This window comes from Colius striatus, chromosome 10 (assembly GCF_028858725.1).
Source record: "Colius striatus isolate bColStr4 chromosome 10, bColStr4.1.hap1, whole genome shotgun sequence".
Lineage (NCBI taxonomy): Eukaryota > Metazoa > Chordata > Aves > Coliiformes > Coliidae > Colius > Colius striatus.
In genome coordinates this window covers 26,197,533-26,214,691 of record NC_084768.1, presented here as the reverse complement: position 1 = coordinate 26,214,691, position 17,159 = coordinate 26,197,533, and the positions used below count along the sequence as shown (strand labels likewise).

The 17,159-nt window shown below is 41.8% G+C and overlaps 1 protein-coding gene across 3 annotated transcripts in view; it reads left to right on the top strand.

Annotated features, from left to right (window-relative positions):
- Positions 1–2,510: 2,510 nt before the first annotated feature.
- ZFYVE9 (zinc finger FYVE-type containing 9) overlaps positions 2,511–17,159 on the top strand; it is a 60,012-nt gene continuing 45,363 nt past the window's right edge. For 2 of the 3 annotated variants that reach the window (XM_062003437.1, XM_062003435.1), the window contains exon 1: positions 3,794–3,962. The gene's annotated coding sequence lies outside the window, so the exon portion shown is untranslated. Of the gene's footprint in view, positions 2,670–3,793; positions 3,963–17,159 lie in introns of those variants that run through there. The other variant, XM_062003436.1, reaches the window with a different exon arrangement.

Genomic DNA, 17,159 nt, shown 5'->3' with positions numbered 1-17,159 from the left:
TATCATCCTATAATCACCATGTTATTCTTTGATGCAGGTTTTGACATTTGGCTGTACAGAAATGCCTATTACTTATTATGAAGCTGTTTCAGATATTCTCCATCATGACTTGCTATTGCATACATCACTTGCAAACTTTGTAAAAGGTAATTTTATGCTTTCCTTAGAGCCATTAATATCAGTACAATATAGTGCAGAATTAATTGTGACAGGACCATGAAACATATTCTTTGATGATGACCTCTTATTTCCCCACTTTGTAACTATCATGTAGCTAGAGTTTGACCAGTTCAATATGTACTGTGATGAGTCTGTATCACTGGCTTCTTAATTAAAATGTTGCAAGTTACCCAACCAAATATTTTGCAAACCTACTTACCTTGATCAACCAAGCTTGCAGTGCCATTTAAAAAATAACAGATTATTCTGGCAATATATATTGTCCACATTAATTTGCATTCATTATGTTTCCATCCTTTAATTCTTTTTTAATCAACATAGATAATGTCCCACTATATTACCTAGAATTTTTGTCAGGCTGTAATTACCCTGGTCAACTTGTTTACCCTTTTAAAATATTGCTCCAGTATTTCATCCTGTCTCCTGGAATTTCAACAGTGTTTCAAGATTTATTGAAAATCAACATCAATGATCTAAAGATACTCTGTGCCAGTGCTTTTAAAACTTTTGGATGCCAGTTTCCTAGACCTGCTGATGCCCAACTTTTATTAGCTTTGGTTTAACATCCTCCTCGGTGCTTGTTGTAATGGAATGTATTTGATCATCATCATATGATATTTGTATATTATCTGGCTCTTCTCCAAATACAGACTAGAAATAGTTATTGAGCTGTTCTGCCTTTCCTACAGTATTGTTAAATGTTCTACTATTTCCATCTAGTAACAGATTGAAGACATTACTAAGCTTCCTTTTTTCTGTGAGTTTCTGCAAGTTTCACCAAGTAGTAAAAAAAATCCTCTTATTTGTCCTTAATTCTTTTTGTTCGTAGATCACCCTTGCATCATTTTGAACCCTGTGTCAATCACCCATAATTCCTAGCTCTCTGCATACCTACATTTGTTATAGTACAGATCTTTGTGTTGACCCTGTAGCTCTCTCCAGCTCCCTTCAAATAGGGCATCTCATAGCTTCCACTCACCTTCCTGTGGTCTTCTCACACACTTTCCCGTTCCTTGCCTTTTGCAAACTGGAGTCTCCTCTTCTGTGTGCTCTCCTTCGTGCCTCTTCCTCGGTAGCTTCTCATAAAGAGCTGGGCAAAGATGGTAAAAGACTTGGGAAAACAGGTAGCAAACTCAAACCCAAATGTCCATACTGTTATGTGGGGTACTATTAGGCATGATTTCTTGCGGTGATGCTGTAAGGCTTACTGCTGTGTGGCTGATGTGCCTGGAAGAGATGAAGATACTTTTCAGAGAATTCATAACCCTGACACTTGCTCTGAATGTGCCAAGTAGAAGGTCACAGTCCATGTCTTAGAGCCTTGCTGGGGCTTGAGATGAAAATTATCGATTTGGTTTGTAAATAGTGGTTCTCACTATCCATACCCACAGTTCCTGTTTGGATGCTAGCAGAGGGAGTGCAATAGATGGGCAGTCTCACTGGTTTAAGCTCAGGTGTCTGGCACCACAATTGCCTGGAGCAGCAACCTGTGTTTTGCTGAGTTCCTGCTTCTCTAGATACATCTTCATTAGGAGTAAGTCATATAGGATTCAAGACATATAGAGATTCCAGGAAGGGATAGTGTGTAAGACCATGTCTCATTACTTAACTCGTGGAGACGTTTCCCATCACTCCTAACTTCTTTTTTGCATGCTTTCATGAGATGGCCTTTTTTCAAACCAGCCAATTATCCTTCAGGTAAAAGCTCTGTTTGGTGAGAAAGCACTCCAATGAATGGCTGTATGCAGCATGGTTAAAGTAGAACAAAATGGGGGTAGTGATATGTCTGTGTGAGACCATACACAGACGGCAAACCTACGTGCATCCGTGCATTTGGCCAGAAGGTATGAAGTGTTACACTGCTCATCCTTTAACTTATTTCCTTTTCTGTTTGTCAGGCATATTGTGTGTTTAGCAGTCTGAGATGTTCCATGAGAATTGTTTTAAGGATAGTAATTGTGTACTGAGCTGATCTGAACTCCTCATCTGTACTTTACAAACATGACACCACCACTTACTAAAGAGATAGCAAATTGGGGTTAACCATGAACATTTTATGGGAGAAAATAAATTCTCCATTAACATGCTCCTATGGGCTATGATTGATTAGCATTTTTTATCTCCTCAGCTCTTTGTCCATGGATTGATGATTCAGTTGATTGGGAGCATCTTGTATTTTCTGCTTGAAAAGCACATAGTTCTACCAGAATCAATGAATAAACATTAAGTGCTTCCCCTTTCATTTCAAGTGAGATGGGCTGACACTCTCGGAGCAAGAAGGCCTAGATTTTATCACCAAGGCTCATTATGCCACAGGAAGTTAAAGAAGCCGAACCTGCTGTAAAGTGATAGCCTTCGAGCCAGAAGACCTGAGAAGCGAGAATGGTACTGCAGATGCTTTAGCAGCAGCCACATTCGCCTTTCTCTCCGTCCTAGGGGCGATATGGCGCTCCACTGCAGCTGGGATGAGGCCAGAGCGCTGCCTGCAGGTGAGGGGACCGCGGCTCTCCTCCCGTCACCCCGCGGCGCGGGGCGAGCCGCGCCTGAGCGGGAGCCGAGGTTCTGCGCTCCCGGGCGAGCGGCTCGCGGGGCGCCGGCTGGGGGGCGCCGCCCTCCGTCCAGCAGGGGGCGGCTGCGCGCTGCGCCCGGGTACGGCAGCCCGGGCCGCCCCCTCCTCACCCTTGCGACCCGCGGCACCGCCGCAAGGCGCAGCGGGGTACGGGGCATTGCCCGGAGTTCCCAGGAGCTCTGTCCCGCTCCTGGCACGGGCGCCGCCGTGGCCGCCTCCCCTCAGACAGTGAATCGGTGAGACTTCGGGTGCATAGCTATGGTTTGCCGCAGCCCGTCAGTTTGCCGTCGCGGATTTGAGACGGTTTCTGTGGCGAACGAGCGTGCTTTTGGTTTGGTTTTGTTCTGTTTCTCTGGAATCCTGCTTGTGCTGAAGAGTTAACGTGTCCGTGAGCGGATGGCTCCGTGTCTGCGCACCCACGCGCCCCTCAAGGCGCCCCCGTGGGCGCGCACGGGCGGTGCGAGCGTCCCACAGGACGGGGCGTCCCTCTCCTTTGGAAGGTACTCGGTATGAAATGGCGAAATGCAACAGGAATGGCTCGCAGCCGCCGGTCCGGCCACCTACAGCGCGTGGGTGCAGCAGCGGCCGGCCGCGGGGCACATCGCTCGGCCGACGACACAGCAGTGTCCCACGCAGTGCCCGGCCAGCAGCGGGTGCCTCGCGGCGGCGGCCCCTCTCCTGCGGCTGGTCTGCGGCGCCCCCGGTGCCGCCCTCCGCCCGTGCGTATGTGCGGGGAGGCGGGAGGCCCTGGCTGCGGGGCCGGGCGGGCCCGGCGGGACCCCGCGGCGAGTGTAGAGCAGCGGAGGGACTCTCCGCGGCGCGGCCGTGCTTCCCCCTGCGCCGGGAGGCTCCTCCCGCTCTCCGCCCGTGACGCGCAGCAGTAGGCGGCCGGGCCGGAGGTGGCGGCGCGGCCCGCCCGGCCCCTCGCGCCGCGGGGCGGGGGTGCGGCAGGCTCCGCACTGCCTCCCCGGCGGTGCCGCAGTGCCGTGCGCTGCCGCTGGGGCCGGCCAGGGGGCGCTGGCTGCCGGTAGCTGCGGCGGCCTTGGCCGCGGAGCCAGCGAGCGAGCCCCGCTGGCAGGCGGTGAGGGCGGGCGCCGGCCTCTCCAGCGCTCGCGGGGTCTGCGGGGCCCGCCCGGGAGCGAGCGGCGGCGGAGCGCGGCCCCGGGGGATCCCCCTCGCCATGCAGACCCGGCGGCGCCTGCTGCCTCCCGAGGTGAGTGAGCGGCGCCCACTTCTCCGCCCCCAGGCCCGGGAGGCCGGGGTATCCCGCTCCCCAGGCCCCTCCCGCCGGGAGCGAGGCCCCGCGGGCGGGCAGAGGAGGCGCCGACGCCTCGGCGGAGCCGGCGTACCTCCGACCGCCGCCCCGGGCCTGGGGGTCTCCGGGTGCCCCCTCGCTCCGCCGCCCTTGTGCCCCGCACGCCCCCAAGGGGAGAGGCAGCGATCGCTTGCTCGGCGCTCACCGGCGGCGACGCCGGACCGCCGAGCCCCCTCCCCGCCATTCCCCTCGTCCCCGGGTGCTTGGACTGGATGACCTCCTTGCCCGGCGCGGCCGGAGCACCTTTCTCCCCGCGCCGGAGGTCCTGGAGAAGGGGAAGGAGCTCTTTGCTGTCGTCCATCCATGCTCTCCCTCCCCCCGGGACCCCCCATGTGCCGCCGGTGCCGGTGCGGGGCAAAGCGAGGCTGTTCCCCGGCTGGCCGGCGCCCCCGGGCCGCACCGTGTGCACAGGAGCCAGCGGGCAGCCTGGGCTGCCAGCCCGGAGAGGGGAGGATCCCTGTTTGCATCCCGTGCCCTTTTTATGGCCTGAGCCCTGCTTTCTCCCCGGGCGAGGAATGCTTCTTGCTCATCGCGATGTGTAACAAGTCACTCCCGCAATGGTGGTAGTGGTGGAGGGGGATGGGGCGAGCGGGCGGGATGCGTTTTATAACATCTCTAATTATGTGAAACTGTGGTCATGTCTCACTCTAAGAATAACTGGCACTCTTGGCATGTCAGACTTTTTTTGCAGAGGTGGGTTGATTACTTGCTCATAAATGTTACGGTTAAATAGGTGCATGTGATGGAGGGTGGCTGAAGAACTGTTTTTATCTTCTTAAACAGTCTGAGAAACAAGTAGCAGATGGAAATGGATAGACTTTATGGGTTTTTTTGTAGCTATCTTGTTTATTTATAGACAAGATATTCCTGATTATTTCGTGACAGCGGTTTTTCAGAGAGTTTAATTTTTACACATATTTTCATTCAGTTCAAATATTAGAAGTTGACTGAATATGGAACCTCAAATTCTGGCAATCTTTTTATTAAGTATGGTTGTGTTAGATTAGAATTTCTGAATAACACTGCCCTCAATATTTTGTTCCAGGCTGAATCCCTAACTGGAAGGGGCCTCATATAAATATATAATAATAAAGAAAAACGTTCTGTCTGAATAAAATCTTTTCTTCAGGCACTGTTTTACTGACTAGGCAGTGTTTTAAAAAGTGTAATTAACTTCTATTGACAAGTCACTTTTGATTGCATGAAATGAATCCAGATTTTGGATACACTTTCAGTGGCTGAAACAACATCAAAAGCCTTTGTTACTGCCTGAACCTGGTAGTGCACTTCTTTTTATGAGTTGTGGCATGTGATACAAAATGAGAACAGTCTCCTTGACCCAAGAGAGACAAAATTAAAAATCTCTTCAGAGGTTTGAGGACTCTGGAGTTGAAGCTGAATAAGGGCCTAAAAGCTCAAACAAGCCTCTCTCTAATTCAAGCCCTGATAAACCCCTGACAAGTTACCACATTCTTACACATTGTGATTGATTCTCCAATTGTCCATTGCTTTACAGTGCCATCTTTAGGGTGTGAAAAAGGAAGAGAACAACCCCAAAACTGCAGTGCTGAGTCCTGGTACTGGGTGTTATTTTTGTGTGTTAGCTTTGAGTCAGTTATTAGGCAGGGGATTAAATACTTTCAAACACACGATTCAAGATCTGAGGCCTGGGGCTAAGACTGAGATGAAATACAGTCTTTTTTTAGTTTGGCATAAAGTCTGACTGTGATTGTCTCAGGGAACAAAGGTAGAGTCAGAACAAAACTTGTGGTCAAAGAATGATAAGCTTTTAATGTCTGTTGTTGCCTGTCCACTGGCTGTACCAACTTTAGCAGAAAATAGCTTTCTAGCTTTTGGGATTACACGCTGTCTATTAAAACCTTCATGGAAATTATTTAGCAAAAGGATGAAAGTTTTGCTTTTGAATAAAAGTTGGCCAAAAAGAAATAGATTTTGGGAAGAAGTTGTGTCTTCATGTTTTGTTCATCAGAAGAATCTTTTTGATGCACTAAACTGAGAATCTTCGAAATAAAAATGAGTTTCGTGACAGAATATGGTTTCCATGCACACTTAGTCCATGTGCTGATGAGCTGTTAGTCTTTTCCAGAACACTGTTGGAAGACACTAGTATAACTTTGAAAGTTTTATATAAAGGCTACTGTTTATTTTTTAACGGGGTTGAGATTAAGGTTTCTAGAGAAATTTAAAGTTGGCCTGTTATAGAGCTTTTTGTGATTCCTTATGCGACTTGAACTTTGAAATGAACAGAAACATGAACTAATGTTGAGAAATGTGTCCAGACAATGATACTGCAAGTTGTAAAAGCTTTTTTTGTATTGATAGTAAACATATAGTCAAGAGTAAAAGGCTGAAAAGTAAGGTAAAGTATTGAATTTTAGATGATAGTCTATTGGCTTTAAGTATTGGCTTTAAGTGTACATCTTGCGACACTGGGAAATTACATCAATTCATGAATATGACGTTTTAAAACATACATAAAGAACCTATCACTGACATAGTAATTTCTACTTAAATTGCAATTCAGGACACATTTCCATACAAATTTGGTTGACTAGTGACTAGAGCAAAGCAGACTCTGGTTATCAAAAGAATAGCATGATTTGTAAAATCAGTGTGGTAAAAGTAAATTCCCATTATCATAAATACATCAACCGATATCTTTTATACACAATCTATAATTACTTATTTTCTAGATATAAATGGTCCTATTTTTGCAGACAAATAAGGTGCTTTCCTACTGACTGTTGGTTGGCTGGGTTTTGCTTGACTGAAACTGAAGTGTAACAGTTTCTTTTTTTAATTCAGCTGTTAAGATTGTTTCTAGACTATGAACATTTGTAGATTTTAAGGTGCCCTGTTAAAACCTAATGAGTATAATTCTTGCATACTGTTTATGAGAAGGAATGAATATGTGTGTCATACCTAGGATATTAAACTATGGCATTCCTTTAAATGTTAGCTTCTAGAGAAAATTACAAGCCATTGCAGATCCCATGACCTTTTCATTGAGATTAATGGAATACTGCACTCAGTGCTTTTGCCTTTGACAGGTGTTTTGTTTCCTGAATGTGCTTTCTGCATGCAGAGTTTGGGATATTTAGGAATGCTGCTCTTCACACTGCCATAGCAGACAGGTGGAATAGGGAAAATACTTTTAAGATGAGCTTGTATGTATTCTTTCACCGACTCTTTCCAGAGTTGTTTATTACTGGATTATTACAACAGTAATTATATTACTGTTCTATTGCTAGAAGAGATAAGTAGAAATGTGTAATATTGATACTTTTCAAAAACTGCAGCCCCCCAACTACTGCAACAGCATCAAACAGGCTAAAGGTGATTGGTAGAGGAAATCTATGAAGGGTCACCTAAACTATTTTAAAGGTCATTACTGGAGGAATCTAATTAATTTTAAAACATAGGTTAAAGACAAACAGTGCATGGCCAGGAACTTCTGAGTGACAACGCTGGGTAAATTGTTCCTTTTGTATTCTTTCATCCAGACCTGCTCGAGTGGGAGTTGACTTAGAGAAGTAAGTCCAGTCAGTTGAATTTTACTCAGACATAGTTCTCTTACAGTAAAATAAAAAGTCAGGGGAAAAAAAAGAGAAGAAAAGTAATAAACTATGTGCAAAACAGGTGTGGGGTCGCAATCTGTAGGTTTTGTGTGGTTTAGAAAGTGTGGAGCTAGAGTGCTCTCTGAGTAGGTTGTGTGCTATCTTCAGTCTAACTATGAACTAAGTTGTCTTAATTATGAAGGCCAGTGAGGAGACAGCTTAAAGAAACTTTAATATTGTTTTGTTTCCATGTAAAATTTGGTAATTTGCAAATGTCAATATGTGGCAGTCTGACCATATGTTCTATTCCCAGTGCCCACTGTGCGTTGGGCGAGTGAAAAAAACATGGACTTTGGTGATGGATTTCCACTTCCATTGTTTTTTTGTTTGACTCTGTGTTCCTGAGTAGGAATTACTAACCTTCATATTGAATTATTTCATATAAGGCTAATGGCTGTACTCTACATTCTGTCTCTATGTTGTACATAGAATGTATAAATGTCTTGGTCTTGTTTGCCATATCCTTACACAAATCCATCCTCACACAAATCTACCGTATGAGTCAGTGGGTTCACCGTGGTATCAGTTGTGAAGAGGAGTACACTGAAGGTCTGACAGTGTTGTGGGATGCTCTGCTAGAGCCATCTATCTAGTTTTTCTGTCTGTCTAGTTTATCTATCTAGTTTTTCTATCAAGAACTGTATTGCATGCTACTAGTATATATTTTGCTTCTGTTTTCTTTATCTTTCCCACCTCCTTTTAATATCAACAGGAAGCTTGATGTTTTTTTTAGAGATTGATCACATAATGAAGTTGAGTAGGACTTTTTAGTTGGAAATAGTATTGCCAGATAATATTTTTTCTTAAAATTATTTGTTGGGTTTCTGTTACCAGTTTGCTTCCAGTGTAGCCACAGAGGTGGAAAGCTTTCTGGTGGCTCGAGGCATCAGGTGACGCTTCAAATAGTGATGCTGAACCCTGGTTTAAGCCATGACATTATATATAAAATACTGCAGTAATGTGTCTTTCCTGGTGTCTTCCAGGGTTTTTTTAGCCTGGTTTGAGCTGAATGTAGAAAAAAACCACTAAAACCTAACATAGACAAAGCTGGGACTCCTGTTCTTTTCTGCTATTATCTGTACGTGAAAATATTTCTGTGTTGCAGACTTCAATTTGGTAACTATTTTAGGACTCTTTCCCAGCTATTCATTAGTGACAGGGGAGTTAGGTGTGATCAGAGGTGCTGGAAATGTTTTTAGCCTTTGCTTGTGTGGAGAAAATACTTTGTCCAGTTAAAAGTGAGGAAAAAAAATGCCACCTATCATACAATTATACTTACTGGTAATGCTTCATTGTGAGTCTCACTTACTGACCATTTGTACTTAAATTTTCCAAAAGGAAAAATGGTTAGTATATGTCTGAAGTTCAGTGCCTTTTTTTTTTTCGTCAGTGAAGTGGTAGCTGGGAGGAACTTACCCTTCCCAGTATATAAAGAATCCAGGGATCATTTCCTATCCGATGATAATTGGAAATTAGGCCATACTGATGGCAGAGATTCCTGTGTGCTCTTATCAATTACAGGAGTGCTGTAGCTGCCCTAGTAATATCCATCAGCCTTACTTCTGGATTCTTGTAATTTTTTACAGTTACTATAATAGGAAAGTTTCTGTTTACTTCTATGATATACTGAAGCCTCTTTTTGTAAATAATACAACTCACTTTTGGTACATGTGTGCTAAGAACAGCATTTATATTTCATTCTGAAATTTTATTTAAAGAAGTAACATGGGCAAAATACATTAGAAGATTCATAGAAAACTATCAATGGAGGAACACAGTCTAGTACATTTTTCTAAAAGGTAGGAAAGAGTTGGTACTGTTCAGTGTAAGAAGCAGATCAAAGAGCTTTCTAAAGCACGTAAGAACTTCTTTATCTGTAAATGACACTGACTATTAGAGGAGCTTTTCTGTTTCCAGATTCAGTTTTGTAATGTCAAAGCTGTGCTTTGAACTCAGTGTACATGTTGACTTACCTGTTTGCACTCCCAAGTGTGATGCAGAAGATGGATTTAGGATCACTAAAATAAAGTTGTGAATTTACAGTGTATACATTTGCTTTAAATCAAAAAAGAATTGTCAAATCATGTGAATATGCATAAAATTGATTACATGGTTGATTGGCTGGTCAGATTATTGGAAGTTTGGGAGGTACTACAAGACAAAAAAATGCAAGTATTTTACTGTACTTTTCTTACATTTCTTTACATTTACATTTCCAGACAGTGAAATTGTTCCCTCATCTGTTTCCTTTTCTTCTTCAACACCTTTAATTTTTTTTCCCATGTCTCATTTTCTTGAATTTTTGGATTTTAAGAGGAAGGTTTAAGAATGGTATCATTAGCTGTAAAATATGGGACCTGGTTTCTGGTGATCTAGATTCCTCTGGTTTGTGTTGTGCCCAGACCTCATTCTTATCTTGAGTGTTCCACACATCTGGTATCTCTGAGGTAGACTTTGGTGAGCCATCTGGAGGTGATTCCCCAGTCATCTGAAGATGCCTGACAGGATTAGATTTGTATTCCCTCTTCAAGTTCTGCAGCTCTGAGCTTTGCATATCAATTTAAACAAAATCAAATTAGTTTTGTTTCTCTACCAGATTGGGAAGTGCAGTGACTGAAGAGAAGGCACATTTATTTTTCTGCAGATGTAGTAGAGAAGGAAAGGCAACTGGGCCTCAGTCATCCGTTGCAGAAGAGGGTTGAATATCTATCTGATGCTGGTGATTTCTTAAAGCAGCATAATATGAAAGAGAAAAACACGTGTCTTGGATCTCTATGTGTGTCACTTTCTTTAACTGTTGAATAGGGATAATGCTTATCTGTCTTTTTAGGACATCACAGATCTAAGGAGCACGTTGCCTGACGTCATGCAAGCCTGAGGACTGAAAGCTGTGCATGATCTAAGCTGATGCTCAAAGAGCTCAGCGGTTCTTCGTTTGAGTCGGTGCAGTGTGCTGCTCTAGTGATAACGGAGTTCCCATCACTCTAGCTGAAACAGTGGGGATCTAAATCCAGATTAGTTTCTGATGGCTAAGACTTATTTTATGTCCATAGTTCTTTAGAATTTGTGAAAGATTTTGTAAGTAGCAGGGAAATTTTTACAGGACCTGGAGATGAAAAGAATGGTTTTGTTTTCTTTTGAATTAGAAGATGTGTTGATTTTTGTAGTGTAAAGTGAACTTGATGTTATACATATCAAGTCCTTTGAGATACTTTATTGGTAAGCATATTATTCTACCATCAGTGGAATGAAAGCAGCTTGTTTTTCTGTAGATTTAAATCCTTTTTACTCCTTAGTATCTTTTCTCTTCCTTCCCCGTCTGCAATAACCCCATCTTTCTCACATAACACCATAATTCTGTTTTTTCCAGAGCTGTGTGGGTATTGATTGCCCAGCATGTTACTGCCAAAAATATATATAGCAGCTTGCTTTTCCCTCAGAGGACAGTCACTTGGATTTGTTTTTACTGTGCAGATACTAATTTTCATGAACAATTTTTTTTTTTAAAGATGAGCATAAAGAATAGGAAGTGAACAATATGATCCCATAGTCTTCATTTCTGTAGGAGGTCAGATTAAAGATACAACAGTTGAAAAGTGGTAGTAACTGAACACTTAACAGTATTTAAGTCCTCTTCTTTGTGTTAACAGAATGTGAGTACTGAGTTTCCTTTGTAGGGTGAAGGAGACACAAAGTTACATGGTTAAAATATACCCAATAAACCAGTCATGTCAATGTAATTTTTAATTCCCTATCTGCACTGTAATGCAGATAAATGATCATTGAATATGAACTGAGATTGTGTAAGAGAAGAGTTCCCTCTTTGCCTCTTTTTTTTTTACGTTTATCTAGCAATCTTTCTGAAATTGCATGTTCTGCAGTACTTCTGCAAGCTACATGCCATAGCTTGCTTCTGAGACTTTTGTTCTATAGAGAAAGACAGAGGCATCTGATTTACACCCTTTATGGTGTTTATACATTATTATATAACTACTGATTCTGTTTGCTTCCCAGGTTAATAGTTTATCAGAACATATTGATTGTCGTTATGTTACAGAGTTACATTGTGAGTGCTCTATTGGTTAATTCAAAATTAATTCAATGATCTCTTGATTTGGTGAACATGAAAGTACATGCAAAGCCCACTTCTTAGGTTATTTTATTAACAGATTGCTTTAAATAGTATAAATAATGACGTAGCTTCTTAACTGAAACATCAAATTGAATCGATCATTGGAATTTCAGACTGTGTTTTTGTATAAATGATGAATCTATAAATGCATAATACCCAAGTGTACTTCATGTATTTCACAGTTCTTTCTTGATTCTTTTATAAATGTGACTTTGAAACATCATTACTTTAAGCATCAATCTACCTACATACTTCCGTGCTTTCGAGTAATTCTGTTAGTACACTGGCATAATACATATTGTATCTAGTTTTAGTTAACAAATCACCTGTAAAATGTATTTTACCTGCTGCTGAAATTTGCACATAAGGGTTTTTGCATACCCCTGTAGAATGAGCATGGGCCTTATTATGATGAGAATTAGAAATTGTTTCTTTAGAGTCACGGGCAAGAGATACATATGTATGTAGTGGTTTTCTTCCCTTGTTCATTTCCTGTAATGCCCTTTGTGGTCATATTTTCTCCTTTTTTTGCCATTAAGCTTCATTTCTGTATAGATAGCTTGTAGATGCAATTGTACTTTCGACTTTACAGAATCACAGAATGGTAGGGATTGGAAGGGACCTCTAAAGGTCCTAGTCCAACCCCCCTGCTCAAGCAGGTCCACCTAGATCAGGTCACACAGGAACGTGTCCAGGCGGGTTTGGAAACCTCCAGAAAAGGAGCCTCCACACCCTCCCTGAGCAGCCTGGGCCAGGGCTCCCTCACCTTTACAGTAAAGATGATTTTCCTTAAGTTTAAGTGGAATTCTTTGTCTTCCAGCTTTTGTCCATTACCTCTTGTCCTATCACTGCACACTAGAGAAAAAAATGTTGCCCCATCCTCTTGACATATACCTTTTAAATTCTTCCAAGTATTAATGCAGTCCTCCCTCAGTCTCCTCCAAGCTGAACAGTCACAGGTCCTGCAGCCTTTCCTCATAAGGCTCCAGTCCCCTGATCATCTTGGTGTCCCTGCACTGGCCTCTCTCCAGCAGTTCCATGTCCCTCTTGAGCTGAGTAGCCCAAAACTGGACACAGGACTCCAGATGAGGCTTCACCAGGGCAGAGAAGAGAGGGAGGAGAACCTCCCTCGACCTGCTGCCCACACTCTTTTTAATGCATCCCAGAATGGTACTGCCCTTCTTGGCCACGAGGGCACATTGCTGGCTTATGTTTAGTGTATTATCAGCCAGAACTGACAGGTGTCTCTTGGAGGAAACGTGTAAATAGGGGCTCCCATGCAGTTAATGAAACTTCAAAGGTTTCAAATACGTAGATGCTTGATGGAAGCAGGTGGTTGTGCTGATCCTGGATGTTGAATACCCAGTGTGTGTATGTGTCAAGAAGTATATTTCACAGTCTAAAAGGCTGGGGGTTTAAATGAATTTGTGAAGGAGCCATGATGACAATGAATAATGGTGAGGATAGGTAGAGGCAGTTGACAGTTACAGTGATGTCTTAAATAATTTTGGCCACTTTTTTTTTTTTCCTTTTTGGATAGTTGTTTTGTCTAAAAGCTTTAATTTGTGTTTGCAAAGTGAAAGCGTCCCCATTGCTATTGGGTTTGTTCCCACCATTCCTAGAAGTGAGGAATAATACCGTGTGGTTACTAATGTTGTTAACAACAGTGGATCTGAACAGTGATGCTGACACATACGGGGTTTCTGTTTTTTTTTCTGTTGGAGAAAGAAAGACATAGGGGTAGGGGGAAAGAAAACAAATGCAGGAAAAAGTGAATAAGGAAGGAGAATGTTTGAGAGGGGAAAAGAAGACTAACAGATGAAGAAAACAGAAAACAAAAGTATACTGCAATCTAAGGAGTGGTAAAGAAAAGAGGTAGGGATTCATGGCTGAGCAGAATCACCCACCAGTGGACAAAAGAAGTGGCAGAAGTTTCTCAGTTTTGGACCATCTGAGAAATGTTGCATCTCAGTTTAGGAGGATTTGGTGTTCCTGAAGCCCCATAAGAGTTCTGAAAACTGTATTTTGACTCCTTAATAATGAGTGCTTTCAAAATTTTTGGTTTTTTATCTATTAAGCCTTTCTTTCCTGTGACTGCCAACAGTGATACAGAATTATGGGCACTTAGTTCTGTAACTAAAACTTTTCTGAGGCTTACATAAATTTTGAGTGAATGTCCTGATTGGTATATTGCACCACTGGAGCAATGGAAAAAACAAAAAGCTTTTTATTCAATCTGAATGCAAGTTATTCACTATTTCTGTTGGTTACCTCTTGATCCCCTTAGCACTGTTAAAGTAATGTTAATGGACCTCAGCATACATGAGAATCGTGCTCAGAAATCAGTGTCAGCACACACTGTTGCCATAAGTGTATTGAGTTGTATCGAGTGAGTTACTAGTTGCAGATGACTTGAGACATAATGCACTGTGAGCATCAGCAACGTAGTAAGACCATGATCACAAATGTGGGAGTCAACTTTGCCACAGTTCACAAGACAATGGTATTTTATAGTGTGGTGCATGATAAGAATAGAAAGGTCAACACAAAATGAGAATTAAATATTACTTCCTTAGAGACTATTTCAGATTGAAGGGAGTATGAGCTAAAAATCATACATATCTGAATTTATTTTCAGAAAGGCATGGTAATCCAACTCTACATAACATAGGATTTGAGAAATAGTAACTATCTGCGAACTGTAATTCTGATATTTCTTAAAAATGGGTATGTGGAGGATTTTAGAACACTATTACGTTACATAGCTATCAAATGAGTAAAAAGGAATGCAGCAATGCTGGAAAGAAGTGTGTTGATAAAAGCAGTTTCAGTAGTTGATTGACTGCTCTTCAGTAGAAAGTGACTGTAGACTTCCAGACTTTTTTCTGTATAGGTTATACTTTCTCTAAAGAGCAGCTGAGTGTGTAAATTGTGTTGCTTCTAGCAGCTTCTCTCCCTAGTGGGTACAACTCAGAATTGATGGGCTAGTAAACAGTTTCCCTGTTTGTTTGTTGTCATTTTCATCTGTCCCATGCTGGTTGCATGGCAATTCTGGCTTTTGTCATCAAATACGGATTTTGCTGAAGGCACCTGCAAGTATCGGCCCCTTGTGGGCTGTATAAAATGGACAGTTCCTTGGCAGTTGTAGGCATTTAATTAGCGATTCTAGGAGACTGAAGTCTATCTCTTTTTCCCCCCCTTATTTCCCAAATCTAAGAAACATTAAAACAGTGATCAATAGTTGGGATTAATTCTTGTTTCTGTCCTCTATTTGAAAGAAGAAAACCTCGTAAAGTGTTAGAGTACAGGATTAATCCACTCTGAGATGCATAATGTGTGACTTTATTTTATTCTTGAAATGTGTTGAACATTAACTTCTTGTTTCTCAAATACAGAAGCATAAAAAGTCATCTCATAAACCTATTTTTCCTATATGTTTTATTTTGTATTGGAATAAAGTTAAATAGCAGCTTCAGTACATTAAATATAGAGATGTTTTTTAAAAAACCTCAGATTGTTGCAGTGATGACGTTACACGGAGTTCATGCACAAATTAAGAACTGTGATTTCATATTAAATGTATGTTTAAGACACTGTGCCTTTTTAAAAATATTGTTTACAATATTTTACAGGTGGGAGTTGTATGAAACAAAGTGTTACAAAACATTGCATTTTGAAATGAGCTCTATGAGCATATGAGTAAGCTCAGGAAAGGATTTTCTGGTGGTTTTTTTTTACCAACTGTATTCTTCTGGAAAAACTTGCACTGAAGGCAGCACTGCAGTGTAAACCTATCCATTTGTTCTTCCAAAGAGCTGGGGACAGGGACTTTTCAAGGCAGTCAAAAGTGGCTCTGTAAGGATGTGTGGTTTCTGTCCCCAGGTGCTGAGGGCCCTGCCTCTGCAGCATGCTGAGGAAGTACAGGCTTTTGGCAACGCTGTTTGTTGTGTCAAGAAAACAAATCAATTTATTTCCCCTTGAAATAGTCAAAAGGGTAGGAAATGGAATTTATTTTCTCCTGTAAACTGTTATAAAGCAGGTGTCCTTTTCAGTTGCACTGCTTTCTCTTATTTATTGGAGGACAAAGGTTGGTAACATTGCTATAATTTTTCTTGTCTCCCCATTGCTTTTGGCTGTGATACTTTCTATAATGCTTCTTTCAAGTTGCTACTCCTTTGACTGCCTTATTACTGCTCTGACATGTGTGAATGTCTCCTTATGGAAACTTGGCTGGAGACAAAAGATAAAATAATAGCTTTAGAGTGTCATGGGGAAGAGTCAAGGGAAAAGATGCAAATATTAGCGAAATAATTAGAGAGACTGTATTCTGCTTTAGGCATTGTCCATCTCTTTTCTTCAGCTGAATGGAAGAAAAAGACAAACCAATGTAACACTGAAATAGTTTATCTTTTGTTGGCATTCATGGGTACTGATACAAAGTGTTGTATTACACAGAAGTAGCCTGCCGTGCTCCAATCTGCTTTTTGGTTAACTTACCTTGAGTAGTAGAAACATCAATGAATTTTAGGAAGTAAAACAAAAGGATACTTTGTCATCTTAAGCTTTTGATGCAGGAAAAGAAGTAGTAGCGGCTCTATCTTGTTTATATTTGTTAGATTTCATTTCTTGCTGCTGTTTTTAGTATTGCTTATTAAATGGATCCACAGCAAGTTCTAATGGGATTTTCTAATCCTGAACTGTTTCTAAGGTATTTAAAAAAATAGTATTGTTACCTGCTGAGTCTCCTTTAATAAATTATTTAATAAATTATTAATAGAACAAGTAATGTTGAAATGTTTCATCTGGGGGCTAATCAGAAGTCTTTGCCATCTCAGGCATTTTGATGTGTGTGACACAGGTATTGCTACTACTGTGTCACAGACATTTTCTAACACCTGCCTACTGGCACACAGTAGCTAGAAAGAGCCACGGACTTTGTCTTTGCACAGAATGAATAACTGTTTGAGAGTCAATGTCGTGTTCAGGAAAAGTAACAGCAGTGCAGAATGGAGCTTTTGTTCATTCAGCTAGTATGGATGGATATAGACTCTCCATATTCCTTTGTGGGAGGAGTGTGCCTGTGTAGTATTTAGCCTTTCTACTTACATTAATTCTTAAAAAGTAATACAAACACATGTTCATGTGAAACTTGACTGAAAGTTACTGCTCCATTTGAGAGAGGCCAAGAAGGAACTGTTACGAAGTCACAAAATTATGAGGCACATGGTACATTACCATTATTCCAAGCATTTCATCACTTGAGTGAAGAAAACCCATCTTTGCCATTTGTGAAGATTTAGTTTCCAGATTAACTGCCTGGGTAAA